At 46.8% G+C, this 27,240-nt stretch overlaps 15 non-coding genes and 2 pseudogenes across 15 annotated transcripts; all 17 read right to left on the bottom strand.

Moving 5' to 3' along the window:
* Nucleotides 1-567: 567 nt before the first annotated feature.
* LOC142270711 (U2 spliceosomal RNA) lies at nucleotides 568-758 on the bottom strand. Its single transcript, XR_012735950.1, has one exon. It is a non-coding gene; the product is annotated as a U2 spliceosomal RNA (small nuclear RNA).
* Nucleotides 759-2,145: 1,387 nt separating this feature from the next.
* On the bottom strand, nucleotides 2,146-2,336 carry LOC142270708 (U2 spliceosomal RNA). Its single transcript, XR_012735948.1, has one exon. It is a non-coding gene; the product is annotated as a U2 spliceosomal RNA (small nuclear RNA).
* Nucleotides 2,337-3,723: 1,387 nt separating this feature from the next.
* Nucleotides 3,724-3,919, bottom strand: LOC142270670 (U2 spliceosomal RNA). The gene has a single exon (XR_012735916.1). It is a non-coding gene; the product is annotated as a U2 spliceosomal RNA (small nuclear RNA).
* A 2,185-nt stretch (nucleotides 3,920-6,104) lies between these two features.
* LOC142270707 (U2 spliceosomal RNA) lies at nucleotides 6,105-6,295 on the bottom strand. The gene has a single exon (XR_012735947.1). It is a non-coding gene; the product is annotated as a U2 spliceosomal RNA (small nuclear RNA).
* A 1,387-nt stretch (nucleotides 6,296-7,682) lies between these two features.
* On the bottom strand, nucleotides 7,683-7,873 carry LOC142270706 (U2 spliceosomal RNA). The gene has a single exon (XR_012735946.1). It is a non-coding gene; the product is annotated as a U2 spliceosomal RNA (small nuclear RNA).
* Nucleotides 7,874-9,260: 1,387 nt separating this feature from the next.
* On the bottom strand, nucleotides 9,261-9,451 carry LOC142270705 (U2 spliceosomal RNA). The gene has a single exon (XR_012735945.1). It is a non-coding gene; the product is annotated as a U2 spliceosomal RNA (small nuclear RNA).
* A 1,387-nt stretch (nucleotides 9,452-10,838) lies between these two features.
* LOC142270724 (U2 spliceosomal RNA) lies at nucleotides 10,839-11,043 on the bottom strand (annotated as a pseudogene).
* A 403-nt stretch (nucleotides 11,044-11,446) lies between these two features.
* LOC142270671 (U2 spliceosomal RNA) lies at nucleotides 11,447-11,657 on the bottom strand (annotated as a pseudogene).
* A 1,387-nt stretch (nucleotides 11,658-13,044) lies between these two features.
* Nucleotides 13,045-13,235, bottom strand: LOC142270703 (U2 spliceosomal RNA). Its single transcript, XR_012735944.1, has one exon. It is a non-coding gene; the product is annotated as a U2 spliceosomal RNA (small nuclear RNA).
* Nucleotides 13,236-14,622: 1,387 nt separating this feature from the next.
* Nucleotides 14,623-14,813, bottom strand: LOC142270702 (U2 spliceosomal RNA). Its single transcript, XR_012735943.1, has one exon. It is a non-coding gene; the product is annotated as a U2 spliceosomal RNA (small nuclear RNA).
* Nucleotides 14,814-16,200: 1,387 nt separating this feature from the next.
* Nucleotides 16,201-16,391, bottom strand: LOC142270701 (U2 spliceosomal RNA). The gene has a single exon (XR_012735942.1). It is a non-coding gene; the product is annotated as a U2 spliceosomal RNA (small nuclear RNA).
* A 1,387-nt stretch (nucleotides 16,392-17,778) lies between these two features.
* LOC142270700 (U2 spliceosomal RNA) lies at nucleotides 17,779-17,969 on the bottom strand. The gene has a single exon (XR_012735941.1). It is a non-coding gene; the product is annotated as a U2 spliceosomal RNA (small nuclear RNA).
* A 1,387-nt stretch (nucleotides 17,970-19,356) lies between these two features.
* On the bottom strand, nucleotides 19,357-19,547 carry LOC142270699 (U2 spliceosomal RNA). The gene has a single exon (XR_012735940.1). It is a non-coding gene; the product is annotated as a U2 spliceosomal RNA (small nuclear RNA).
* A 1,387-nt stretch (nucleotides 19,548-20,934) lies between these two features.
* Nucleotides 20,935-21,125, bottom strand: LOC142270697 (U2 spliceosomal RNA). Its single transcript, XR_012735939.1, has one exon. It is a non-coding gene; the product is annotated as a U2 spliceosomal RNA (small nuclear RNA).
* A 1,387-nt stretch (nucleotides 21,126-22,512) lies between these two features.
* On the bottom strand, nucleotides 22,513-22,703 carry LOC142270695 (U2 spliceosomal RNA). The gene has a single exon (XR_012735937.1). It is a non-coding gene; the product is annotated as a U2 spliceosomal RNA (small nuclear RNA).
* Nucleotides 22,704-24,090: 1,387 nt separating this feature from the next.
* Nucleotides 24,091-24,281, bottom strand: LOC142270694 (U2 spliceosomal RNA). Its single transcript, XR_012735936.1, has one exon. It is a non-coding gene; the product is annotated as a U2 spliceosomal RNA (small nuclear RNA).
* A 1,387-nt stretch (nucleotides 24,282-25,668) lies between these two features.
* LOC142270669 (U2 spliceosomal RNA) lies at nucleotides 25,669-25,864 on the bottom strand. The gene has a single exon (XR_012735915.1). It is a non-coding gene; the product is annotated as a U2 spliceosomal RNA (small nuclear RNA).
* Nucleotides 25,865-27,240: the final 1,376 nt, after the last annotated feature.

The following is a 27,240-nucleotide window of genomic DNA, read 5'->3' as shown; positions in this document are numbered from 1 at the left end:
AAACATTCATCACCCATGACTGTCCCCAATTGAGCTCAGAAGCTCAATGTCTATCATGACCTCTCTTTTAGAATGTCCAAGAGCAAGCAAACTATTCCTCCAGGAGAGGGCGCCAACAGACTACTAAAGAGATCATCATTACTCAAAGAAAACCCCAAAAACCAATGCATGATAGGAATAAACAGGTAACTTTCTTTGGAGTGGAAGCGGAGAGATCGCACCAGATGCCAATTCTAGATCTTATCACACCTGTGGTCACTGCAGCAGCAGGTGAATCCACTTTGTCCAAAAGGGATCTATTCCATTCAATTGCAAATGATCTAGATAAGACAGAGAACTGCAGCACGGGGACATAGCCGAGTTGGTCAGGTTGAGTGGTGATGAGTTTGCTATTTGGATGAATAAAGAAAGTCAAAAGTGTGAAAGATAAAAAACAAAAGGAGGAAGTGTGAAAAGTGAATGGGCCAAATTGAGGTGCATATGAAGACGTATGCTTTCTTCCAATTCATTAAATCGGGCTAATATGAATCAGGTGAATTGAGTTCTGCTTTTGGAAACTGGGTTAAGAAGGGGTGCACCGTTCCTGGAGGTACTGCAATACCAGGTCAATGCGTGGAGTGGACAGAGCAAGCTCTTTTTCCATCTCCCTGTTCTAAAAATCCATTTAATATATGGTCCCCAGATAGGGGACGTATCAGATATTAAACTGATAAGAACAGATACTACACTTGATCTTAGCCAAAAGGCCGAGAAGCGATAACCAGAATTGGTTTGGGCCTCGAGTGGCACCCTGGCCTATGCCGGACACATCTTAGGGAGAGAGAGCGAGAGGGAGACAAACCCACGCCTACACAAGACATTTTGTCACCCAAGCCAACCCTTGAAAAGGCTGCTTTGCAGAGCAAAAACAAGAAGAATGGTGCGTTTTGCAGCCGCCGCCCACTGCAATGAATCTGAATAACTCCTCCTTTAGGGCGCAAGCAACTCCCCTCCCCCTTGCAGTCTTTCCAATTCACGATACAAAAAGACGGACAGGACAGGTTGCCTGACTTTCCGTCACTGCCACCCTTTGCCATCCTTACCCGTAGAAAGCCCTTTCATCATCCCCAAACCCTAATCTTTTCCCTTTCCTTCCCAGCCCCCAAACCCTGCCCTCTGTACCTTTCTCACCACCCGCTTCCCTTCTCCTGTCATCCCCCTACCACCCGGGAAAAAAAGAGATTGCCCCCTCCTTCCACTAGCCCACCCTCCCACCCAAAGAACAACTTCTTCTGCGCAGCTTGTTTTCTAGGCAGCAGCGCTATTGTGATGTCATCGGGGGGCATTGTGACAAGCCGCCAGTGTTCCGTCTCTTCATGTTGTGCACAGTTCAAACGGAAAATACATCAACAGGCAGACTACAGAAAAGCTTACTATCAAAGGTTAGAGGGGGGCTTTCTCAGAGGGCTTTTTACAGTTTTTCTATTCCCAATTAGCCGTTTAAGTGTACTTATTGAAAGTAGTAATTCTTTCATAGGCCGCCCTTTCTTAGTATTTGACGTTCCTTATATTGCGGTATGAGGCTTCGCAGTAGGTTGCAAACATTCATCACCCATGACTGTCCCCAATTGAGCTCAGAAGCTCAATGTCTATCATGACCTCTCTTTTAGAATGTCCAAGAGCAAGCAAACTATTCCTCCAGGAGAGGGCGCCAACAGACTACTAAAGAGATCATCATTACTCAAAGAAAACCCCAAAAACCAATGCATGATAGGAATAAACAGGTAACTTTCTTTGGAGTGGAAGCGGAGAGATCGCACCAGATGCCAATTCTAGATCTTATCACACCTGTGGTCACTGCAGCAGCAGGTGAATCCACTTTGTCCAAAAGGGATCTATTCCATTCAATTGCAAATGATCTAGATAAGACAGAGAACTGCAGCACGGGGACATAGCCGAGTTGGTCAGGTTGAGTGGTGATGAGTTTGCTATTTGGATGAATAAAGAAAGTCAAAAGTGTGAAAGATAAAAAACAAAAGGAGGAAGTGTGAAAAGTGAATGGGCCAAATTGAGGTGCATATGAAGACGTATGCTTTCTTCCAATTCATTAAATCGGGCTAATATGAATCAGGTGAATTGAGTTCTGCTTTTGGAAACTGGGTTAAGAAGGGGTGCACCGTTCCTGGAGGTACTGCAATACCAGGTCAATGCGTGGAGTGGACAGAGCAAGCTCTTTTTCCATCTCCCTGTTCTAAAAATCCATTTAATATATGGTCCCCAGATAGGGGACGTATCAGATATTAAACTGATAAGAACAGATACTACACTTGATCTTAGCCAAAAGGCCGAGAAGCGATAACCAGAATTGGTTTGGGCCTCGAGTGGCACCCTGGCCTATGCCGGACACATCTTAGGGAGAGAGAGCGAGAGGGAGACAAACCCACGCCTACACAAGACATTTTGTCACCCAAGCCAACCCTTGAAAAGGCTGCTTTGCAGAGCAAAAACAAGAAGAATGGTGCGTTTTGCAGCCGCCGCCCACTGCAATGAATCTGAATAACTCCTCCTTTAGGGCGCAAGCAACTCCCCTCCCCCTTGCAGTCTTTCCAATTCACGATACAAAAAGACGGACAGGACAGGTTGCCTGACTTTCCGTCACTGCCACCCTTTGCCATCCTTACCCGTAGAAAGCCCTTTCATCATCCCCAAACCCTAATCTTTTCCCTTTCCTTCCCAGCCCCCAAACCCTGCCCTCTGTACCTTTCTCACCACCCGCTTCCCTTCTCCTGTAATCCCCCTACCACCCGGGAAAAAAAGAGATTGCCCCCTCCTTCCACTAGCCCACCCTCCCACCCAAAGAACAACTTCTTCTGCGCAGCTTGTTTTCTAGGCAGCAGCGCTATTGTGATGTCATCGGGGGGCATTGTGACAAGCCGCCAGTGTTCCGTCTCTTCATGTTGTGCACAGTTCAAACGGAAAATACATCAACAGGCAGACTACAGAAAAGCTTACTATCAAAGGTTAGAGGGGGGCTTTCTCAGAGGGCTTTTTACAGTTTTTCTATTCCCAATTAGCCGTTTAAGTGTACTTATTGAAAGTAGTAATTCTTTCATAGGCCGCCCTTTCTTAGTATTTGACGTTCCTTATATTGCGGTATGAGGCTTCGCAGTAGGTTGCAAACATTCATCACCCATGACTGTCCCCAATTGAGCTCAGAAGCTCAATGTCTATCATGACCTCTCTTTTAGAATGTCCAAGAGCAAGCAAACTATTCCTCCAGGAGAGGGCGCCAACAGACTACTAAAGAGATCATCATTACTCAAAGAAAACCCCAAAAACCAATGCATGATAGGAATAAACAGGTAACTTTCTTTGGAGTGGAAGCGGAGAGATCGCACCAGATGCCAATTCTAGATCTTATCACACCTGTGGTCACTGCAGCAGCAGGTGAATCCACTTTGTCCAAAAGGGATCTATTCCATTCAATTGCAAATGATCTAGATAAGACAGAGAACTGCAGCACGGGGACATAGCCGAGTTGGTCAGGTTGAGTGGTGATGAGTTTGCTATTTGGATGAATAAAGAAAGTCAAAAGTGTGAAAGATAAAAAACAAAAGGAGGAAGTGTGAAAAGTGAATGGGCCAAATTGAGGTGCATATGAAGACGTATGCTTTCTTCCAATTCATTAAATCGGGCTAATATGAATCAGGTGAATTGAGTTCTGCTTTTGGAAACTGGGTTAAGAAGGGGTGCACCGTTCCTGGAGGTACTGCAATACCAGGTCAATGCGTGGAGTGGACAGAGCAAGCTCTTTTTCCATCTCCCTGTTCTAAAAATCCATTTAATATATGGTCCCCAGATAGGGGACGTATCAGATATTAAACTGATAAGAACAGATTTTGATTTAATGAAGCTTTCCAAAGCACCACAAAAAATGCATGACCGAAGTCACACCAAAAACAGTGCAAAGGCTAGGATTCGTGTGGACCCCACCGTGAGGAGAGGGTCCCCAAAAATCAACCCCGTCCCTCCGAGCCAGAAGGCCACAGCAAGGGTCAGGGATCTTCGGTGCTCCCCCAAGCCGAAGCCTGGTTGAGCCTTGTCGTTGCTCCCAGCGTCCACCCAGGCATCTTACCCAAGTGGAGTAGAGAGCTACTAGTTGTTGGTTTCGCAGCCGAAACTGCCCGGACCGTCAACCGGTGTTGGTTTCTCAGCCCAAGGCTAACCGGACCTCCAACCGGGTGTTGGTTTCTCAGCCGAAGCTGACCCAGACCTCCAACCGGGTGTTGGTTTCTCAGCCGAAGCTGACCCAGACCTCCAACCGGGTGTTAGTTTCTCAGCCCAAAGCAGACCAGACCTCCGACCGGGATTATAAAAATTTCCCTTCCTAGCCAGAAGGCCGGGATAGGGTAATATGCTCAAAAAGTATGAAAAGGCAAGGTACGGTGTGCTACAGAGCCCAAGGCTTGCCGGGGTCCCAAGCCAGCAAGCTCAGACTCACTCCAGGGTCGTCAGTCCTGGGGCACGTTGTACCATAGCCCCCCACCCTTACTCAGTCTAATAGCCTCGATCCTGGTAGGGCCATGTTTTCCTCTAGATGAATATACTATCCACCCAGAGTACTAGCAAGCGCAACCTTCCAGTGTGCATTGTATCATTGTACTAAGGTGGCCTGGAGCTTAAACCACCTCTTCGAACAACACTACACTTGATCTTAGCCAAAAGGCCGAGAAGCGATAACCAGAATTGGTTTGGGCCTCGAGTGGCACCCTGGCCTATGCCGGACACATCTTAGGGAGAGAGAGCGAGAGGGAGACAAACCCACGCCTACACAAGACATTTTGTCACCCAAGCCAACCCTTGAAAAGGCTGCTTTGCAGAGCAAAAACAAGAAGAATGGTGCGTTTTGCAGCCGCCGCCCACTGCAATGAATCTGAATAACTCCTCCTTTAGGGCGCAAGCAACTCCCCTCCCCCTTGCAGTCTTTCCAATTCACGATACAAAAAGACGGACAGGACAGGTTGCCTGACTTTCCGTCACTGCCACCCTTTGCCATCCTTACCCGTAGAAAGCCCTTTCATCATCCCCAAACCCTAATCTTTTCCCTTTCCTTCCCAGCCCCCAAACCCTGCCCTCTGTACCTTTCTCACCACCCGCTTCCCTTCTCCTGTCATCCCCCTACCACCCGGGAAAAAAAGAGATTGCCCCCTCCTTCCACTAGCCCACCCTCCCACCCAAAGAACAACTTCTTCTGCGCAGCTTGTTTTCTAGGCAGCAGCGCTATTGTGATGTCATCGGGGGGCATTGTGACAAGCCGCCAGTGTTCCGTCTCTTCATGTTGTGCACAGTTCAAACGGAAAATACATCAACAGGCAGACTACAGAAAAGCTTACTATCAAAGGTTAGAGGGGGGCTTTCTCAGAGGGCTTTTTACAGTTTTTCTATTCCCAATTAGCCGTTTAAGTGTACTTATTGAAAGTAGTAATTCTTTCATAGGCCGCCCTTTCTTAGTATTTGACGTTCCTTATATTGCGGTATGAGGCTTCGCAGTAGGTTGCAAACATTCATCACCCATGACTGTCCCCAATTGAGCTCAGAAGCTCAATGTCTATCATGACCTCTCTTTTAGAATGTCCAAGAGCAAGCAAACTATTCCTCCAGGAGAGGGCGCCAACAGACTACTAAAGAGATCATCATTACTCAAAGAAAACCCCAAAAACCAATGCATGATAGGAATAAACAGGTAACTTTCTTTGGAGTGGAAGCGGAGAGATCGCACCAGATGCCAATTCTAGATCTTATCACACCTGTGGTCACTGCAGCAGCAGGTGAATCCACTTTGTCCAAAAGGGATCTATTCCATTCAATTGCAAATGATCTAGATAAGACAGAGAACTGCAGCACGGGGACATAGCCGAGTTGGTCAGGTTGAGTGGTGATGAGTTTGCTATTTGGATGAATAAAGAAAGTCAAAAGTGTGAAAGATAAAAAACAAAAGGAGGAAGTGTGAAAAGTGAATGGGCCAAATTGAGGTGCATATGAAGACGTATGCTTTCTTCCAATTCATTAAATCGGGCTAATATGAATCAGGTGAATTGAGTTCTGCTTTTGGAAACTGGGTTAAGAAGGGGTGCACCGTTCCTGGAGGTACTGCAATACCAGGTCAATGCGTGGAGTGGACAGAGCAAGCTCTTTTTCCATCTCCCTGTTCTAAAAATCCATTTAATATATGGTCCCCAGATAGGGGACGTATCAGATATTAAACTGATAAGAACAGATACTACACTTGATCTTAGCCAAAAGGCCGAGAAGCGATAACCAGAATTGGTTTGGGCCTCGAGTGGCACCCTGGCCTATGCCGGACACATCTTAGGGAGAGAGAGCGAGAGGGAGACAAACCCACGCCTACACAAGACATTTTGTCACCCAAGCCAACCCTTGAAAAGGCTGCTTTGCAGAGCAAAAACAAGAAGAATGGTGCGTTTTGCAGCCGCCGCCCACTGCAATGAATCTGAATAACTCCTCCTTTAGGGCGCAAGCAACTCCCCTCCCCCTTGCAGTCTTTCCAATTCACGATACAAAAAGACGGACAGGACAGGTTGCCTGACTTTCCGTCACTGCCACCCTTTGCCATCCTTACCCGTAGAAAGCCCTTTCATCATCCCCAAACCCTAATCTTTTCCCTTTCCTTCCCAGCCCCCAAACCCTGCCCTCTGTACCTTTCTCACCACCCGCTTCCCTTCTCCTGTCATCCCCCTACCACCCGGGAAAAAAAGAGATTGCCCCCTCCTTCCACTAGCCCACCCTCCCACCCAAAGAACAACTTCTTCTGCGCAGCTTGTTTTCTAGGCAGTAGCGCTATTGTGATGTCATCGGGGGGCATTGTGACAAGCCGCCAGTGTTCCGTCTCTTCATGTTGTGCACAGTTCAAACGGAAAATACATCAACAGGCAGACTACAGAAAAGCTTACTATCAAAGGTTAGAGGGGGGCTTTCTCAGAGGGCTTTTTACAGTGTTTCTATTCCCAATTAGCCGTTTAAGTGTACTTATTGAAAGTAGTAATTCTTTCATAGGCCGCCCTTTCTTAGTATTTGACGTTCCTTATATTGCGGTATGAGGCTTCGCAGTAGGTTGCAAACATTCATCACCCATGACTGTCCCCAATTGAGCTCAGAAGCTCAATGTCTATCATGACCTCTCTTTTAGAATGTCCAAGAGCAAGCAAACTATTCCTCCAGGAGAGGGCGCCAACAGACTACTAAAGAGATCATCATTACTCAAAGAAAACCCCAAAAACCAATGCATGATAGGAATAAACAGGTAACTTTCTTTGGAGTGGAAGCGGAGAGATCGCACCAGATGCCAATTCTAGATCTTATCACACCTGTGGTCACTGCAGCAGCAGGTGAATCCACTTTGTCCAAAAGGGATCTATTCCATTCAATTGCAAATGATCTAGATAAGACAGAGAACTGCAGCACGGGGACATAGCCGAGTTGGTCAGGTTGAGTGGTGATGAGTTTGCTATTTGGATGAATAAAGAAAGTCAAAAGTGTGAAAGATAAAAAACAAAAGGAGGAAGTGTGAAAAGTGAATGGGCCAAATTGAGGTGCATATGAAGACGTATGCTTTCTTCCAATTCATTAAATCGGGCTAATATGAATCAGGTGAATTGAGTTCTGCTTTTGGAAACTGGGTTAAGAAGGGGTGCACCGTTCCTGGAGGTACTGCAATACCAGGTCAATGCGTGGAGTGGACAGAGCAAGCTCTTTTTCCATCTCCCTGTTCTAAAAATCCATTTAATATATGGTCCCCAGATAGGGGACGTATCAGATATTAAACTGATAAGAACAGATACTACACTTGATCTTAGCCAAAAGGCCGAGAAGCGATAACCAGAATTGGTTTGGGCCTCGAGTGGCACCCTGGCCTATGCCGGACACATCTTAGGGAGAGAGAGCGAGAGGGAGACAAACCCACGCCTACACAAGACATTTTGTCACCCAAGCCAACCCTTGAAAAGGCTGCTTTGCAGAGCAAAAACAAGAAGAATGGTGCGTTTTGCAGCCGCCGCCCACTGCAATGAATCTGAATAACTCCTCCTTTAGGGCGCAAGCAACTCCCCTCCCCCTTGCAGTCTTTCCAATTCACGATACAAAAAGACGGACAGGACAGGTTGCCTGACTTTCCGTCACTGCCACCCTTTGCCATCCTTACCCGTAGAAAGCCCTTTCATCATCCCCAAACCCTAATCTTTTCCCTTTCCTTCCCAGCCCCCAAACCCTGCCCTCTGTACCTTTCTCACCACCCGCTTCCCTTCTCCTGTCATCCCCCTACCACCCGGGAAAAAAAGAGATTGCCCCCTCCTTCCACTAGCCCACCCTCCCACCCAAAGAACAACTTCTTCTGCGCAGCTTGTTTTCTAGGCAGCAGCGCTATTGTGATGTCATCGGGGGGCATTGTGACAAGCCGCCAGTGTTCCGTCTCTTCATGTTGTGCACAGTTCAAACGGAAAATACATCAACAGGCAGACTACAGAAAAGCTTACTATCAAAGGTTAGAGGGGGGCTTTCTCAGAGGGCTTTTTACAGTTTTTCTATTCCCAATTAGCCGTTTAAGTGTACTTATTGAAAGTAGTAATTCTTTCATAGGCCGCCCTTTCTTAGTATTTGACGTTCCTTATATTGCGGTATGAGGCTTCGCAGTAGGTTGCAAACATTCATCACCCATGACTGTCCCCAATTGAGCTCAGAAGCTCAATGTCTATCATGACCTCTCTTTTAGAATGTCCAAGAGCAAGCAAACTATTCCTCCAGGAGAGGGCGCCAACAGACTACTAAAGAGATCATCATTACTCAAAGAAAACCCCAAAAACCAATGCATGATAGGAATAAACAGGTAACTTTCTTTGGAGTGGAAGCGGAGAGATCGCACCAGATGCCAATTCTAGATCTTATCACACCTGTGGTCACTGCAGCAGCAGGTGAATCCACTTTGTCCAAAAGGGATCTATTCCATTCAATTGCAAATGATCTAGATAAGACAGAGAACTGCAGCACGGGGACATAGCCGAGTTGGTCAGGTTGAGTGGTGATGAGTTTGCTATTTGGATGAATAAAGAAAGTCAAAAGTGTGAAAGATAAAAAACAAAAGGAGGAAGTGTGAAAAGTGAATGGGCCAAATTGAGGTGCATATGAAGACGTATGCTTTCTTCCAATTCATTAAATCGGGCTAATATGAATCAGGTGAATTGAGTTCTGCTTTTGGAAACTGGGTTAAGAAGGGGTGCACCGTTCCTGGAGGTACTGCAATACCAGGTCAATGCGTGGAGTGGACAGAGCAAGCTCTTTTTCCATCTCCCTGTTCTAAAAATCCATTTAATATATGGTCCCCAGATAGGGGACGTATCAGATATTAAACTGATAAGAACAGATACTACACTTGATCTTAGCCAAAAGGCCGAGAAGCGATAACCAGAATTGGTTTGGGCCTCGAGTGGCACCCTGGCCTATGCCGGACACATCTTAGGGAGAGAGAGCGAGAGGGAGACAAACCCACGCCTACACAAGACATTTTGTCACCCAAGCCAACCCTTGAAAAGGCTGCTTTGCAGAGCAAAAACAAGAAGAATGGTGCGTTTTGCAGCCGCCGCCCACTGCAATGAATCTGAATAACTCCTCCTTTAGGGCGCAAGCAACTCCCCTCCCCCTTGCAGTCTTTCCAATTCACGATACAAAAAGACGGACAGGACAGGTTGCCTGACTTTCCGTCACTGCCACCCTTTGCCATCCTTACCCGTAGAAAGCCCTTTCATCATCCCCAAACCCTAATCTTTTCCCTTTCCTTCCCAGCCCCCAAACCCTGCCCTCTGTACCTTTCTCACCACCCGCTTCCCTTCTCCTGTCATCCCCCTACCACCCGGGAAAAAAAGAGATTGCCCCCTCCTTCCACTAGCCCACCCTCCCACCCAAAGAACAACTTCTTCTGCGCAGCTTGTTTTCTAGGCAGCAGCGCTATTGTGATGTCATCGGGGGGCATTGTGACAAGCCGCCAGTGTTCCGTCTCTTCATGTTGTGCACAGTTCAAACGGAAAATACATCAACAGGCAGACTACAGAAAAGCTTACTATCAAAGGTTAGAGGGGGGCTTTCTCAGAGGGCTTTTTACAGTTTTTCTATTCCCAATTAGCCGTTTAAGTGTACTTATTGAAAGTAGTAATTCTTTCATAGGCCGCCCTTTCTTAGTATTTGACGTTCCTTATATTGCGGTATGAGGCTTCGCAGTAGGTTGCAAACATTCATCACCCATGACTGTCCCCAATTGAGCTCAGAAGCTCAATGTCTATCATGACCTCTCTTTTAGAATGTCCAAGAGCAAGCAAACTATTCCTCCAGGAGAGGGCGCCAACAGACTACTAAAGAGATCATCATTACTCAAAGAAAACCCCAAAAACCAATGCATGATAGGAATAAACAGGTAACTTTCTTTGGAGTGGAAGCGGAGAGATCGCACCAGATGCCAATTCTAGATCTTATCACACCTGTGGTCACTGCAGCAGCAGGTGAATCCACTTTGTCCAAAAGGGATCTATTCCATTCAATTGCAAATGATCTAGATAAGACAGAGAACTGCAGCACGGGGACATAGCCGAGTTGGTCAGGTTGAGTGGTGATGAGTTTGCTATTTGGATGAATAAAGAAAGTCAAAAGTGTGAAAGATAAAAAACAAAAGGAGGAAGTGTGAAAAGTGAATGGGCCAAATTGAGGTGCATATGAAGACGTATGCTTTCTTCCAATTCATTAAATCGGGCTAATATGAATCAGGTGAATTGAGTTCTGCTTTTGGAAACTGGGTTAAGAAGGGGTGCACCGTTCCTGGAGGTACTGCAATACCAGGTCAATGCGTGGAGTGGACAGAGCAAGCTCTTTTTCCATCTCCCTGTTCTAAAAATCCATTTAATATATGGTCCCCAGATAGGGGACGTATCAGATATTAAACTGATAAGAACAGATTTTTTGATTTAACAGCATCTTTATTATCATGCACTACTCACAAAAAGGTAACAAACCGTGTACAGTGCCGCAGCCCCGTACACACAGAACTATACAATCCTTCTTACATAGCCATAGAGTACGACGCACTAAACTATACATCACACTCCTATGCTTATCCATAACACTCAAGCTGAAAGAAAAAGTTAGACAATAAATAACGACGAACCGGCGATTGGGGGATGGGGGTAGGGGAAAAGGGGGATAGGGTGGGGAAATCACAGGCCCGAAGCTTTATTGAAAGACGCACATAACGGGAAAAGGAGGGAGGGGGCATGGAAGAGGTCTAAACCTCCTCCTCGGCGCTGTCGTCCGGACTGTCCATAATGGAATAGTCTCTGAGCAGGCTGTGGATCAGCCTGCGGCAATCCTGGATAGACATCCTCTCCCTCTTCAAGATGAGCCGGTTCCTGGCGACCCAAATAGCGTCCTTAAAGCAGTTCATAAGGCGCCAAGCCTCCTGGATGGCTCCAACGGTGTGAGTCCCAGGGAAGAGTCCATAAAGTACGGAATGGTACGATAGGCTCCCTCTGGGGACGGAGTTCCTCAGGTCATCCTCCAGGGCAACCAACAGGCGCTGTGCACAGATACTACACTTGATCTTAGCCAAAAGGCCGAGAAGCGATAACCAGAATTGGTTTGGGCCTCGAGTGGCACCCTGGCCTATGCCGGACACATCTTAGGGAGAGAGAGCGAGAGGGAGACAAACCCACGCCTACACAAGACATTTTGTCACCCAAGCCAACCCTTGAAAAGGCTGCTTTGCAGAGCAAAAACAAGAAGAATGGTGCGTTTTGCAGCCGCCGCCCACTGCAATGAATCTGAATAACTCCTCCTTTAGGGCGCAAGCAACTCCCCTCCCCCTTGCAGTCTTTCCAATTCACGATACAAAAAGACGGACAGGACAGGTTGCCTGACTTTCCGTCACTGCCACCCTTTGCCATCCTTACCCGTAGAAAGCCCTTTCATCATCCCCAAACCCTAATCTTTTCCCTTTCCTTCCCAGCCCCCAAACCCTGCCCTCTGTACCTTTCTCACCACCCGCTTCCCTTCTCCTGTCATCCCCCTACCACCCGGGAAAAAAAGAGATTGCCCCCTCCTTCCACTAGCCCACCCTCCCACCCAAAGAACAACTTCTTCTGCGCAGCTTGTTTTCTAGGCAGCAGCGCTATTGTGATGTCATCGGGGGGCATTGTGACAAGCCGCCAGTGTTCCGTCTCTTCATGTTGTGCACAGTTCAAACGGAAAATACATCAACAGGCAGACTACAGAAAAGCTTACTATCAAAGGTTAGAGGGGGGCTTTCTCAGAGGGCTTTTTACAGTTTTTCTATTCCCAATTAGCCGTTTAAGTGTACTTATTGAAAGTAGTAATTCTTTCATAGGCCGCCCTTTCTTAGTATTTGACGTTCCTTATATTGCGGTATGAGGCTTCGCAGTAGGTTGCAAACATTCATCACCCATGACTGTCCCCAATTGAGCTCAGAAGCTCAATGTCTATCATGACCTCTCTTTTAGAATGTCCAAGAGCAAGCAAACTATTCCTCCAGGAGAGGGCGCCAACAGACTACTAAAGAGATCATCATTACTCAAAGAAAACCCCAAAAACCAATGCATGATAGGAATAAACAGGTAACTTTCTTTGGAGTGGAAGCGGAGAGATCGCACCAGATGCCAATTCTAGATCTTATCACACCTGTGGTCACTGCAGCAGCAGGTGAATCCACTTTGTCCAAAAGGGATCTATTCCATTCAATTGCAAATGATCTAGATAAGACAGAGAACTGCAGCACGGGGACATAGCCGAGTTGGTCAGGTTGAGTGGTGATGAGTTTGCTATTTGGATGAATAAAGAAAGTCAAAAGTGTGAAAGATAAAAAACAAAAGGAGGAAGTGTGAAAAGTGAATGGGCCAAATTGAGGTGCATATGAAGACGTATGCTTTCTTCCAATTCATTAAATCGGGCTAATATGAATCAGGTGAATTGAGTTCTGCTTTTGGAAACTGGGTTAAGAAGGGGTGCACCGTTCCTGGAGGTACTGCAATACCAGGTCAATGCGTGGAGTGGACAGAGCAAGCTCTTTTTCCATCTCCCTGTTCTAAAAATCCATTTAATATATGGTCCCCAGATAGGGGACGTATCAGATATTAAACTGATAAGAACAGATACTACACTTGATCTTAGCCAAAAGGCCGAGAAGCGATAACCAGAATTGGTTTGGGCCTCGAGTGGCACCCTGGCCTATGCCGGACACATCTTAGGGAGAGAGAGCGAGAGGGAGACAAACCCACGCCTACACAAGACATTTTGTCACCCAAGCCAACCCTTGAAAAGGCTGCTTTGCAGAGCAAAAACAAGAAGAATGGTGCGTTTTGCAGCCGCCGCCCACTGCAATGAATCTGAATAACTCCTCCTTTAGGGCGCAAGCAACTCCCCTCCCCCTTGCAGTCTTTCCAATTCACGATACAAAAAGACGGACAGGACAGGTTGCCTGACTTTCCGTCACTGCCACCCTTTGCCATCCTTACCCGTAGAAAGCCCTTTCATCATCCCCAAACCCTAATCTTTTCCCTTTCCTTCCCAGCCCCCAAACCCTGCCCTCTGTACCTTTCTCACCACCCGCTTCCCTTCTCCTGTCATCCCCCTACCACCCGGGAAAAAAAGAGATTGCCCCCTCCTTCCACTAGCCCACCCTCCCACCCAAAGAACAACTTCTTCTGCGCAGCTTGTTTTCTAGGCAGCAGCGCTATTGTGATGTCATCGGGGGGCATTGTGACAAGCCGCCAGTGTTCCGTCTCTTCATGTTGTGCACAGTTCAAACGGAAAATACATCAACAGGCAGACTACAGAAAAGCTTACTATCAAAGGTTAGAGGGGGGCTTTCTCAGAGGGCTTTTTACAGTTTTTCTATTCCCAATTAGCCGTTTAAGTGTACTTATTGAAAGTAGTAATTCTTTCATAGGCCGCCCTTTCTTAGTATTTGACGTTCCTTATATTGCGGTATGAGGCTTCGCAGTAGGTTGCAAACATTCATCACCCATGACTGTCCCCAATTGAGCTCAGAAGCTCAATGTCTATCATGACCTCTCTTTTAGAATGTCCAAGAGCAAGCAAACTATTCCTCCAGGAGAGGGCGCCAACAGACTACTAAAGAGATCATCATTACTCAAAGAAAACCCCAAAAACCAATGCATGATAGGAATAAACAGGTAACTTTCTTTGGAGTGGAAGCGGAGAGATCGCACCAGATGCCAATTCTAGATCTTATCACACCTGTGGTCACTGCAGCAGCAGGTGAATCCACTTTGTCCAAAAGGGATCTATTCCATTCAATTGCAAATGATCTAGATAAGACAGAGAACTGCAGCACGGGGACATAGCCGAGTTGGTCAGGTTGAGTGGTGATGAGTTTGCTATTTGGATGAATAAAGAAAGTCAAAAGTGTGAAAGATAAAAAACAAAAGGAGGAAGTGCGAAAAGTGAATGGGCCAAATTGAGGTGCATATGAAGACGTATGCTTTCTTCCAATTCATTAAATCGGGCTAATATGAATCAGGTGAATTGAGTTCTGCTTTTGGAAACTGGGTTAAGAAGGGGTGCACCGTTCCTGGAGGTACTGCAATACCAGGTCAATGCGTGGAGTGGACAGAGCAAGCTCTTTTTCCATCTCCCTGTTCTAAAAATCCATTTAATATATGGTCCCCAGATAGGGGACGTATCAGATATTAAACTGATAAGAACAGATACTACACTTGATCTTAGCCAAAAGGCCGAGAAGCGATAACCAGAATTGGTTTGGGCCTCGAGTGGCACCCTGGCCTATGCCGGACACATCTTAGGGAGAGAGAGCGAGAGGGAGACAAACCCACGCCTACACAAGACATTTTGTCACCCAAGCCAACCCTTGAAAAGGCTGCTTTGCAGAGCAAAAACAAGAAGAATGGTGCGTTTTGCAGCCGCCGCCCACTGCAATGAATCTGAATAACTCCTCCTTTAGGGCGCAAGCAACTCCCCTCCCCCTTGCAGTCTTTCCAATTCACGATACAAAAAGACGGACAGGACAGGTTGCCTGACTTTCCGTCACTGCCACCCTTTGCCATCCTTACCCGTAGAAAGCCCTTTCATCATCCCCAAACCCTAATCTTTTCCCTTTCCTTCCCAGCCCCCAAACCCTGCCCTCTGTACCTTTCTCACCACCCGCTTCCCTTCTCCTGTCATCCCCCTACCACCCGGGAAAAAAAGAGATTGCCCCCTCCTTCCACTAGCCCACCCTCCCACCCAAAGAACAACTTCTTCTGCGCAGCTTGTTTTCTAGGCAGCAGCGCTATTGTGATGTCATCGGGGGGCATTGTGACAAGCCGCCAGTGTTCCGTCTCTTCATGTTGTGCACAGTTCAAACGGAAAATACATCAACAGGCAGACTACAGAAAAGCTTACTATCAAAGGTTAGAGGGGGGCTTTCTCAGAGGGCTTTTTACAGTTTTTCTATTCCCAATTAGCCGTTTAAGTGTACTTATTGAAAGTAGTAATTCTTTCATAGGCCGCCCTTTCTTAGTATTTGACGTTCCTTATATTGCGGTATGAGGCTTCGCAGTAGGTTGCAAACATTCATCACCCATGACTGTCCCCAATTGAGCTCAGAAGCTCAATGTCTATCATGACCTCTCTTTTAGAATGTCCAAGAGCAAGCAAACTATTCCTCCAGGAGAGGGCGCCAACAGACTACTAAAGAGATCATCATTACTCAAAGAAAACCCCAAAAACCAATGCATGATAGGAATAAACAGGTAACTTTCTTTGGAGTGGAAGCGGAGAGATCGCACCAGATGCCAATTCTAGATCTTATCACACCTGTGGTCACTGCAGCAGCAGGTGAATCCACTTTGTCCAAAAGGGATCTATTCCATTCAATTGCAAATGATCTAGATAAGACAGAGAACTGCAGCACGGGGACATAGCCGAGTTGGTCAGGTTGAGTGGTGATGAGTTTGCTATTTGGATGAATAAAGAAAGTCAAAAGTGTGAAAGATAAAAAACAAAAGGAGGAAGTGTGAAAAGTGAATGGGCCAAATTGAGGTGCATATGAAGACGTATGCTTTCTTCCAATTCATTAAATCGGGCTAATATGAATCAGGTGAATTGAGTTCTGCTTTTGGAAACTGGGTTAAGAAGGGGTGCACCGTTCCTGGAGGTACTGCAATACCAGGTCAATGCGTGGAGTGGACAGAGCAAGCTCTTTTTCCATCTCCCTGTTCTAAAAATCCATTTAATATATGGTCCCCAGATAGGGGACGTATCAGATATTAAACTGATAAGAACAGATACTACACTTGATCTTAGCCAAAAGGCCGAGAAGCGATAACCAGAATTGGTTTGGGCCTCGAGTGGCACCCTGGCCTATGCCGGACACATCTTAGGGAGAGAGAGCGAGAGGGAGACAAACCCACGCCTACACAAGACATTTTGTCACCCAAGCCAACCCTTGAAAAGGCTGCTTTGCAGAGCAAAAACAAGAAGAATGGTGCGTTTTGCAGCCGCCGCCCACTGCAATGAATCTGAATAACTCCTCCTTTAGGGCGCAAGCAACTCCCCTCCCCCTTGCAGTCTTTCCAATTCACGATACAAAAAGACGGACAGGACAGGTTGCCTGACTTTCCGTCACTGCCACCCTTTGCCATCCTTACCCGTAGAAAGCCCTTTCATCATCCCCAAACCCTAATCTTTTCCCTTTCCTTCCCAGCCCCCAAACCCTGCCCTCTGTACCTTTCTCACCACCCGCTTCCCTTCTCCTGTCATCCCCCTACCACCCGGGAAAAAAAGAGATTGCCCCCTCCTTCCACTAGCCCACCCTCCCACCCAAAGAACAACTTCTTCTGCGCAGCTTGTTTTCTAGGCAGCAGCGCTATTGTGATGTCATCGGGGGGCATTGTGACAAGCCGCCAGTGTTCCGTCTCTTCATGTTGTGCACAGTTCAAACGGAAAATACATCAACAGGCAGACTACAGAAAAGCTTACTATCAAAGGTTAGAGGGGGGCTTTCTCAGAGGGCTTTTTACAGTTTTTCTATTCCCAATTAGCCGTTTAAGTGTACTTATTGAAAGTAGTAATTCTTTCATAGGCCGCCCTTTCTTAGTATTTGACGTTCCTTATATTGCGGTATGAGGCTTCGCAGTAGGTTGCAAACATTCATCACCCATGACTGTCCCCAATTGAGCTCAGAAGCTCAATGTCTATCATGACCTCTCTTTTAGAATGTCCAAGAGCAAGCAAACTATTCCTCCAGGAGAGGGCGCCAACAGACTACTAAAGAGATCATCATTACTCAAAGAAAACCCCAAAAACCAATGCATGATAGGAATAAACAGGTAACTTTCTTTGGAGTGGAAGCGGAGAGATCGCACCAGATGCCAATTCTAGATCTTATCACACCTGTGGTCACTGCAGCAGCAGGTGAATCCACTTTGTCCAAAAGGGATCTATTCCATTCAATTGCAAATGATCTAGATAAGACAGAGAACTGCAGCACGGGGACATAGCCGAGTTGGTCAGGTTGAGTGGTGATGAGTTTGCTATTTGGATGAATAAAGAAAGTCAAAAGTGTGAAAGATAAAAAACAAAAGGAGGAAGTGTGAAAAGTGAATGGGCCAAATTGAGGTGCATATGAAGACGTATGCTTTCTTCCAATTCATTAAATCGGGCTAATATGAATCAGGTGAATTGAGTTCTGCTTTTGGAAACTGGGTTAAGAAGGGGTGCACCGTTCCTGGAGGTACTGCAATACCAGGTCAATGCGTGGAGTGGACAGAGCAAGCTCTTTTTCCATCTCCCTGTTCTAAAAATCCATTTAATATATGGTCCCCAGATAGGGGACGTATCAGATATTAAACTGATAAGAACAGATACTACACTTGATCTTAGCCAAAAGGCCGAGAAGCGATAACCAGAATTGGTTTGGGCCTCGAGTGGCACCCTGGCCTATGCCGGACACATCTTAGGGAGAGAGAGCGAGAGGGAGACAAACCCACGCCTACACAAGACATTTTGTCACCCAAGCCAACCCTTGAAAAGGCTGCTTTGCAGAGCAAAAACAAGAAGAATGGTGCGTTTTGCAGCCGCCGCCCACTGCAATGAATCTGAATAACTCCTCCTTTAGGGCGCAAGCAACTCCCCTCCCCCTTGCAGTCTTTCCAATTCACGATACAAAAAGACGGACAGGACAGGTTGCCTGACTTTCCGTCACTGCCACCCTTTGCCATCCTTACCCGTAGAAAGCCCTTTCATCATCCCCAAACCCTAATCTTTTCCCTTTCCTTCCCAGCCCCCAAACCCTGCCCTCTGTACCTTTCTCACCACCCGCTTCCCTTCTCCTGTCATCCCCCTACCACCCGGGAAAAAAAGAGATTGCCCCCTCCTTCCACTAGCCCACCCTCCCACCCAAAGAACAACTTCTTCTGCGCAGCTTGTTTTCTAGGCAGCAGCGCTATTGTGATGTCATCGGGGGGCATTGTGACAAGCCGCCAGTGTTCCGTCTCTTCATGTTGTGCACAGTTCAAACGGAAAATACATCAACAGGCAGACTACAGAAAAGCTTACTATCAAAGGTTAGAGGGGGGCTTTCTCAGAGGGCTTTTTACAGTTTTTCTATTCCCAATTAGCCGTTTAAGTGTACTTATTGAAAGTAGTAATTCTTTCATAGGCCGCCCTTTCTTAGTATTTGACGTTCCTTATATTGCGGTATGAGGCTTCGCAGTAGGTTGCAAACATTCATCACCCATGACTGTCCCCAATTGAGCTCAGAAGCTCAATGTCTATCATGACCTCTCTTTTAGAATGTCCAAGAGCAAGCAAACTATTCCTCCAGGAGAGGGCGCCAACAGACTACTAAAGAGATCATCATTACTCAAAGAAAACCCCAAAAACCAATGCATGATAGGAATAAACAGGTAACTTTCTTTGGAGTGGAAGCGGAGAGATCGCACCAGATGCCAATTCTAGATCTTATCACACCTGTGGTCACTGCAGCAGCAGGTGAATCCACTTTGTCCAAAAGGGATCTATTCCATTCAATTGCAAATGATCTAGATAAGACAGAGAACTGCAGCACGGGGACATAGCCGAGTTGGTCAGGTTGAGTGGTGATGAGTTTGCTATTTGGATGAATAAAGAAAGTCAAAAGTGTGAAAGATAAAAAACAAAAGGAGGAAGTGTGAAAAGTGAATGGGCCAAATTGAGGTGCATATGAAGACGTATGCTTTCTTCCAATTCATTAAATCGGGCTAATATGAATCAGGTGAATTGAGTTCTGCTTTTGGAAACTGGGTTAAGAAGGGGTGCACCGTTCCTGGAGGTACTGCAATACCAGGTCAATGCGTGGAGTGGACAGAGCAAGCTCTTTTTCCATCTCCCTGTTCTAAAAATCCATTTAATATATGGTCCCCAGATAGGGGACGTATCAGATATTAAACTGATAAGAACAGATACTACACTTGATCTTAGCCAAAAGGCCGAGAAGCGATAACCAGAATTGGTTTGGGCCTCGAGTGGCACCCTGGCCTATGCCGGACACATCTTAGGGAGAGAGAGCGAGAGGGAGACAAACCCACGCCTACACAAGACATTTTGTCACCCAAGCCAACCCTTGAAAAGGCTGCTTTGCAGAGCAAAAACAAGAAGAATGGTGCGTTTTGCAGCCGCCGCCCACTGCAATGAATCTGAATAACTCCTCCTTTAGGGCGCAAGCAACTCCCCTCCCCCTTGCAGTCTTTCCAATTCACGATACAAAAAGACGGACAGGACAGGTTGCCTGACTTTCCGTCACTGCCACCCTTTGCCATCCTTACCCGTAGAAAGCCCTTTCATCATCCCCAAACCCTAATCTTTTCCCTTTCCTTCCCAGCCCCCAAACCCTGCCCTCTGTACCTTTCTCACCACCCGCTTCCCTTCTCCTGTCATCCCCCTACCACCCGGGAAAAAAAGAGATTGCCCCCTCCTTCCACTAGCCCACCCTCCCACCCAAAGAACAACTTCTTCTGCGCAGCTTGTTTTCTAGGCAGCAGCGCTATTGTGATGTCATCGGGGGGCATTGTGACAAGCCGCCAGTGTTCCGTCTCTTCATGTTGTGCACAGTTCAAACGGAAAATACATCAACAGGCAGACTACAGAAAAGCTTACTATCAAAGGTTAGAGGGGGGCTTTCTCAGAGGGCTTTTTACAGTTTTTCTATTCCCAATTAGCCGTTTAAGTGTACTTATTGAAAGTAGTAATTCTTTCATAGGCCGCCCTTTCTTAGTATTTGACGTTCCTTATATTGCGGTATGAGGCTTCGCAGTAGGTTGCAAACATTCATCACCCATGACTGTCCCCAATTGAGCTCAGAAGCTCAATGTCTATCATGACCTCTCTTTTAGAATGTCCAAGAGCAAGCAAACTATTCCTCCAGGAGAGGGCGCCAACAGACTACTAAAGAGATCATCATTACTCAAAGAAAACCCCAAAAACCAATGCATGATAGGAATAAACAGGTAACTTTCTTTGGAGTGGAAGCGGAGAGATCGCACCAGATGCCAATTCTAGATCTTATCACACCTGTGGTCACTGCAGCAGCAGGTGAATCCACTTTGTCCAAAAGGGATCTATTCCATTCAATTGCAAATGATCTAGATAAGACAGAGAACTGCAGCACGGGGACATAGCCGAGTTGGTCAGGTTGAGTGGTGATGAGTTTGCTATTTGGATGAATAAAGAAAGTCAAAAGTGTGAAAGATAAAAAACAAAAGGAGGAAGTGTGAAAAGTGAATGGGCCAAATTGAGGTGCATATGAAGACGTATGCTTTCTTCCAATTCATTAAATCGGGCTAATATGAATCAGGTGAATTGAGTTCTGCTTTTGGAAACTGGGTTAAGAAGGGGTGCACCGTTCCTGGAGGTACTGCAATACCAGGTCAATGCGTGGAGTGGACAGAGCAAGCTCTTTTTCCATCTCCCTGTTCTAAAAATCCATTTAATATATGGTCCCCAGATAGGGGACGTATCAGATATTAAACTGATAAGAACAGATACTACACTTGATCTTAGCCAAAAGGCCGAGAAGCGATAACCAGAATTGGTTTGGGCCTCGAGTGGCACCCTGGCCTATGCCGGACACATCTTAGGGAGAGAGAGCGAGAGGGAGACAAACCCACGCCTACACAAGACATTTTGTCACCCAAGCCAACCCTTGAAAAGGCTGCTTTGCAGAGCAAAAACAAGAAGAATGGTGCGTTTTGCAGCCGCCGCCCACTGCAATGAATCTGAATAACTCCTCCTTTAGGGCGCAAGCAACTCCCCTCCCCCTTGCAGTCTTTCCAATTCACGATACAAAAAGACGGACAGGACAGGTTGCCTGACTTTCCGTCACTGCCACCCTTTGCCATCCTTACCCGTAGAAAGCCCTTTCATCATCCCCAAACCCTAATCTTTTCCCTTTACTTCCCAGCCCCCAAACCCTGCCCTCTGTACCTTTCTCACCACCCGCTTCCCTTCTCCTGTCATCCCCCTACCACCCGGGAAAAAAAGAGATTGCCCCCTCCTTCCACTAGCCCACCCTCCCACCCAAAGAACAACTTCTTCTGCGCAGCTTGTTTTCTAGGCAGCAGCGCTATTGTGATGTCATCGGGGGGCATTGTGACAAGCCGCCAGTGTTCCGTCTCTTCATGTTGTGCACAGTTCAAACGGAAAATACATCAACAGGCAGACTACAGAAAAGCTTACTATCAAAGGTTAGAGGGGGGCTTTCTCAGAGGGCTTTTTACAGTTTTTCTATTCCCAATTAGCCGTTTAAGTGTACTTATTGAAAGTAGTAATTCTTTCATAGGCCGCCCTTTCTTAGTATTTGACGTTCCTTATATTGCGGTATGAGGCTTCGCAGTAGGTTGCAAACATTCATCACCCATGACTGTCCCCAATTGAGCTCAGAAGCTCAATGTCTATCATGACCTCTCTTTTAGAATGTCCAAGAGCAAGCAAACTATTCCTCCAGGAGAGGGCGCCAACAGACTACTAAAGAGATCATCATTACTCAAAGAAAACCCCAAAAACCAATGCATGATAGGAATAAACAGGTAACTTTCTTTGGAGTGGAAGCGGAGAGATCGCACCAGATGCCAATTCTAGATCTTATCACACCTGTGGTCACTGCAGCAGCAGGTGAATCCACTTTGTCCAAAAGGGATCTATTCCATTCAATTGCAAATGATCTAGATAAGACAGAGAACTGCAGCACGGGGACATAGCCGAGTTGGTCAGGTTGAGTGGTGATGAGTTTGCTATTTGGATGAATAAAGAAAGTCAAAAGTGTGAAAGATAAAAAACAAAAGGAGGAAGTGTGAAAAGTGAATGGGCCAAATTGAGGTGCATATGAAGACGTATGCTTTCTTCCAATTCATTAAATCGGGCTAATATGAATCAGGTGAATTGAGTTCTGCTTTTGGAAACTGGGTTAAGAAGGGGTGCACCGTTCCTGGAGGTACTGCAATACCAGGTCAATGCGTGGAGTGGACAGAGCAAGCTCTTTTTCCATCTCCCTGTTCTAAAAATCCATTTAATATATGGTCCCCAGATAGGGGACGTATCAGATATTAAACTGATAAGAACAGATACTACACTTGATCTTAGCCAAAAGGCCGAGAAGCGATAACCAGAATTGGTTTGGGCCTCGAGTGGCACCCTGGCCTATGCCGGACACATCTTAGGGAGAGAGAGCGAGAGGGAGACAAATCCACGCCTACACAAGACATTTTGTCACCCAAGCCAACCCTTGAAAAGGCTGCTTTGCAGAGCAAAAACAAGAAGAATGGTGCGTTTTGCAGCCGCCGCCCACTGCAATGAATCTGAATAACTCCTCCTTTAGGGCGCAAGCAACTCCCCTCCCCCTTGCAGTCTTTCCAATTCACGATACAAAAAGACGGACAGGACAGGTTGCCTGACTTTCCGTCACTGCCACCCTTTGCCATCCTTACCCGTAGAAAGCCCTTTCATCATCCCCAAACCCTAATCTTTTCCCTTTCCTTCCCAGCCCCCAAACCCTGCCCTCTGTACCTTTCTCACCACCCGCTTCCCTTCTCCTGTCATCCCCCTACCACCCGGGAAAAAAAGAGATTGCCCCCTCCTTCCACTAGCCCACCCTCCCACCCAAAGAACAACTTCTTCTGCGCAGCTTGTTTTCTAGGCAGCAGCGCTATTGTGATGTCATCGGGGGGCATTGTGACAAGCCGCCAGTGTTCCGTCTCTTCATGTTGTGCACAGTTCAAACGGAAAATACATCAACAGGCAGACTACAGAAAAGCTTACTATCAAAGGTTAGAGGGGGGCTTTCTCAGAGGGCTTTTTACAGTTTTTCTATTCCCAATTAGCCGTTTAAGTGTACTTATTGAAAGTAGTAATTCTTTCATAGGCCGCCCTTTCTTAGTATTTGACGTTCCTTATATTGCGGTATGAGGCTTCGCAGTAGGTTGCAAACATTCATCACCCATGACTGTCCCCAATTGAGCTCAGAAGCTCAATGTCTATCATGACCTCTCTTTTAGAATGTCCAAGAGCAAGCAAACTATTCCTCCAGGAGAGGGCGCCAACAGACTACTAAAGAGATCATCATTACTCAAAGAAAACCCCAAAAACCAATGCATGATAGGAATAAACAGGTAACTTTCTTTGGAGTGGAAGCGGAGAGATCGCACCAGATGCCAATTCTAGATCTTATCACACCTGTGGTCACTGCAGCAGCAGGTGAATCCACTTTGTCCAAAAGGGATCTATTCCATTCAATTGCAAATGATCTAGATAAGACAGAGAACTGCAGCACGGGGACATAGCCGAGTTGGTCAGGTTGAGTGGTGATGAGTTTGCTATTTGGATGAATAAAGAAAGTCAAAAGTGTGAAAGATAAAAAACAAAAGGAGGAAGTGTGAAAAGTGAATGGGCCAAATTGAGGTGCATATGAAGACGTATGCTTTCTTCCAATTCATTAAATCGGGCTAATATGAATCAGGTGAATTGAGTTCTGCTTTTGGAAACTGGGTTAAGAAGGGGTGCACCGTTCCTGGAGGTACTGCAATACCAGGTCAATGCGTGGAGTGGACAGAGCAAGCTCTTTTTCCATCTCCCTGTTCTAAAAATCCATTTAATATATGGTCCCCAGATAGGGGACGTATCAGATATTAAACTGATAAGAACAGATACTACACTTGATCTTAGCCAAAAGGCCGAGAAGCGATAACCAGAATTGGTTTGGGCCTCGAGTGGCACCCTGGCCTATGCCGGACACATCTTAGGGAGAGAGAGCGAGAGGGAGACAAACCCACGCCTACACAAGACATTTTGTCACCCAAGCCAACCCTTGAAAAGGCTGCTTTGCAGAGCAAAAACAAGAAGAATGGTGCGTTTTGCAGCCGCCGCCCACTGCAATGAATCTGAATAACTCCTCCTTTAGGGCGCAAGCAACTCCCCTCCCCCTTGCAGTCTTTCCAATTCACGATACAAAAAGACGGACAGGACAGGTTGCCTGACTTTCCGTCACTGCCACCCTTTGCCATCCTTACCCGTAGAAAGCCCTTTCATCATCCCCAAACCCTAATCTTTTCCCTTTCCTTCCCAGCCCCCAAACCCTGCCCTCTGTACCTTTCTCACCACCCGCTTCCCTTCTCCTGTCATCCCCCTACCACCCGGGAAAAAAAGAGATTGCCCCCTCCTTCCACTAGCCCACCCTCCCACCCAAAGAACAACTTCTTCTGCGCAGCTTGTTTTCTAGGCAGCAGCGCTATTGTGATGTCATCGGGGGGCATTGTGACAAGCCGCCAGTGTTCCGTCTCTTCATGTTGTGCACAGTTCAAACGGAAAATACATCAACAGGCAGACTACAGAAAAGCTTACTATCAAAGGTTAGAGGGGGGCTTTCTCAGAGGGCTTTTTACAGTTTTTCTATTCCCAATTAGCCGTTTAAGTGTACTTATTGAAAGTAGTAATTCTTTCATAGGCCGCCCTTTCTTAGTATTTGACGTTCCTTATATTGCGGTATGAGGCTTCGCAGTAGGTTGCAAACATTCATCACCCATGACTGTCCCCAATTGAGCTCAGAAGCTCAATGTCTATCATGACCTCTCTTTTAGAATGTCCAAGAGCAAGCAAACTATTCCTCCAGGAGAGGGCGCCAACAGACTACTAAAGAGATCATCATTACTCAAAGAAAACCCCAAAAACCAATGCATGATAGGAATAAACAGGTAACTTTCTTTGGAGTGGAAGCGGAGAGATCGCACCAGATGCCAATTCTAGATCTTATCACACCTGTGGTCACTGCAGCAGCAGGTGAATCCACTTTGTCCAAAAGGGATCTATTCCATTCAATTGCAAATGATCTAGATAAGACAGAGAACTGCAGCACGGGGACATAGCCGAGTTGGTCAGGTTGAGTGGTGATGAGTTTGCTATTTGGATGAATAAAGAAAGTCAAAAGTGTGAAAGATAAAAAACAAAAGGAGGAAGTGTGAAAAGTGAATGGGCCAAATTGAGGTGCATATGAAGACGTATGCTTTCTTCCAATTCATTAAATCGGGCTAATATGAATCAGGTGAATTGAGTTCTGCTTTTGGAAACTGGGTTAAGAAGGGGTGCACCGTTCCTGGAGGTACTGCAATACCAGGTCAATGCGTGGAGTGGACAGAGCAAGCTCTTTTTCCATCTCCCTGTTCTAAAAATCCATTTAATATATGGTCCCCAGATAGGGGACGTATCAGATATTAAACTGATAAGAACAGATTTTGATTTAATGAAGCTTTCCAAAGCACCACAAAAAATGCATGACCGAAGTCACACCAAAAACAGTGCAAAGGCTAGGATTCATGTGGACCCCACCGTGAGGAGAGGGTCCCCAAAAATCAACCCCGTCCCTCCGAGCCAGAAGGCCACAGCAAGGGTCAGGGATCTTCGGTGCTCCCCCAAGCCGAAGCCTGGTTGAGCCTTGTCGTTGCTCCCAGCGTCCACCCAGGCATCTTACCCAAGTGGAGTAGAGAGCTACTAGTTGTTGGTTTCGCAGCCGAAACTGCCCGGACCGTCAACCGGTGTTGGTTTCTCAGCCCAAGGCTAACCGGACCTCCAACCGGGTGTTGGTTTCTCAGCCGAAGCTGACCCAGACCTCCAACCGGGTGTTGGTTTCTCAGCCGAAGCTGACCCAGACCTCCAACCGGGTGTTAGTTTCTCAGCCCAAAGCTGACCAGACCTCCGACCGGGATTATAAAAATTTCCCTTCCTAGCCAGAAGGCCGGGATAGGGTAATATGCTCAAAAAGTATGAAAAGGCAAGGTACGGTGTGCTACAGAGCCCAAGGCTTGCCGGGGTCCCAAGCCAGCAAGCTCAGACTCACTCCAGGGTCGTCAGTCCTGGGGCACGTTGTACCATAGCCCCCCACCCTTACTCAGTCTAATAGCCTCGATCCTGGTAGGGCCATGTTTTCCTCTAGATGAATATACTATCCACCCAGAGTACTAGCAAGCGCAACCTTCCAGTGTGCATTGTATCATTGTACTAAGGTGGCCTGGAGCTTAAACCACCTCTTCGAACAACACTACACTTGATCTTAGCCAAAAGGCCGAGAAGCGATAACCAGAATTGGTTTGGGCCTCGAGTGGCACCCTGGCCTATGCCGGACACATCTTAGGGAGAGAGAGCGAGAGGGAGACAAACCCACGCCTACACAAGACATTTTGTCACCCAAGCCAACCCTTGAAAAGGCTGCTTTGCAGAGCAAAAACAAGAAGAATGGTGCGTTTTGCAGCCGCCGCCCACTGCAATGAATCTGAATAACTCCTCCTTTAGGGCGCAAGCAACTCCCCTCCCCCTTGCAGTCTTTCCAATTCACGATACAAAAAGACGGACAGGACAGGTTGCCTGACTTTCCGTCACTGCCACCCTTTGCCATCCTTACCCGTAGAAAGCCCTTTCATCATCCCCAAACCCTAATCTTTTCCCTTTCCTTCCCAGCCCCCAAACCCTGCCCTCTGTACCTTTCTCACCACCCGCTTCCCTTCTCCTGTCATCCCCCTACCACCCGGGAAAAAAAGAGATTGCCCCCTCCTTCCACTAGCCCACCCTCCCACCCAAAGAACAACTTCTTCTGCGCAGCTTGTTTTCTAGGCAGCAGCGCTATTGTGATGTCATCGGGGGGCATTGTGACAAGCC

Source organism: Anomaloglossus baeobatrachus, unplaced genomic scaffold (assembly GCF_048569485.1).
Source record: "Anomaloglossus baeobatrachus isolate aAnoBae1 unplaced genomic scaffold, aAnoBae1.hap1 Scaffold_3312, whole genome shotgun sequence".
Lineage (NCBI taxonomy): Eukaryota > Metazoa > Chordata > Amphibia > Anura > Aromobatidae > Anomaloglossus > Anomaloglossus baeobatrachus.
Note: the sequence above shows the minus strand (reverse complement) of the source record. Positions and strands in the feature narration are given on the sequence as shown.